The sequence below is a fragment of the Frankliniella occidentalis genome, unplaced genomic scaffold, assembly GCF_000697945.3.
Source record: "Frankliniella occidentalis isolate FOCC.00 unplaced genomic scaffold, Focc_3.1 Scaffold391, whole genome shotgun sequence".
Classification (NCBI taxonomy): domain Eukaryota; kingdom Metazoa; phylum Arthropoda; class Insecta; order Thysanoptera; family Thripidae; genus Frankliniella; species Frankliniella occidentalis.
The window spans coordinates 38974-40158 of record NW_026267513.1 but is presented as its reverse complement, the minus strand read 5'-3'; the positions used below and the strand labels follow the sequence as shown (position 1 = coordinate 40158).

The following is a 1185-nucleotide window of genomic DNA, read 5'->3' as shown; positions in this document are numbered from 1 at the left end:
TGAAAAAAATTATTCAAAAAATACAAAAGAATTACAAACCGATAAAGTCAATTACAAATGCAATGTTTTTTGTTGCGACAATGTTAAGTTTTCGCTAGAAAGTCCTCGTTTCACGGGTGCCTATCCTGCATTAATCTGTACTCACTGTAGATGTTTTCCCGGGTTTGGCTGGGATGCGCTCAGGATGCCGCGCGAGGGTTCCGCATGGCGATGGCCGCCTCCCCGCCTCGCCTCCTCGCCGGCGCGCCCGCGGCCCTCCTGGGCCTGGCCTGGAGTGCGCGGCCTGGAGCCCGGCCTGCTGGAGTCCGGCCCGCTGGAGCCCGGCCCGCTGGAAGCGCCCGCACGGCCCGCACCTGCACTAGTCCTCACCGACCCCGCCGCTGCAAACGAAAAGAAGGAAAAAAAAAAAACACGCAGTCAGCTCACACGTTTCCATTGTCCCAATCGCAGCCGTATCATGTAGCAGGTCTGTTTGCCAGTTTGCCCGTCTCTCTCTCTCTCCCTTTCTCTCTAAAAAAAACTCACTCATACACAAACACACAAAATCGGTTAGCACTCATAGTCTATTGGGCCTTGCCTGCGACTGCTGCTGCAGGCCGGCGATAAACCAACACATTTTCGTATAATACTTTTTTAGGATGAGGAAGAGAAATCGGTCGAAAAGGCAGGCGCCCTAAACAATGGCACTTGGATGAGTGGGAGGAGGTGAGGAGGGCGTATCTGGGCGAGGGGGAAAGGGCGGGAAGGGGAAGTGGCGGGAAGGGGAAGTGGGGCGGTAGTTAGGCAGCGGGGACGTTAAAAACAACTCAGCAGGACGCGGTGCCGCAGAGCGGGACGCGCTGGCTCACCTGAGCGCGCCCCCGCCGATCACAACCGGCGCTAGCACACAAACACGGAGAGAAATTGGAGAGAAAAAAGTGTGTGAATGTGTGCCTCTGTTCGCTCGCAAAAAAACAAAAAACACACATTTTAAAAAAAAAGCACCAACCCAATGCGACACAAACTAGCGCTACACCAGTTTCTTTCGACAGGCAACAGTAAAAACATTACCTGGCCCAAACTTTGTGGAGCAGTCGTAATCGATTTCGCTTTAGGGTGCATAACGGCGGGGCTGCGCTTAACTGGCCGCGGCCGGGGCCGGGTTACGTCTGGATGAGATGAGCGCGGGAAAAGGTAAGGGAGGAG

The 1185-nt window shown here is 54.3% G+C and overlaps 1 protein-coding gene across 1 annotated transcript in view; it reads right to left on the bottom strand.

The window, feature by feature from the left end:
• Positions 1-657, bottom strand: part of LOC127751241 (uncharacterized) — an 11995-nt gene extending 11338 nt beyond the window's left edge. Inside the window, exon 1 of the mRNA XM_052274413.1 lies at positions 146-657. The gene's annotated coding sequence lies outside the window, so the exon portion shown is untranslated. The remainder of the gene's footprint in view (positions 1-145) is intronic.
• Positions 658-1185: the final 528 nt, after the last annotated feature.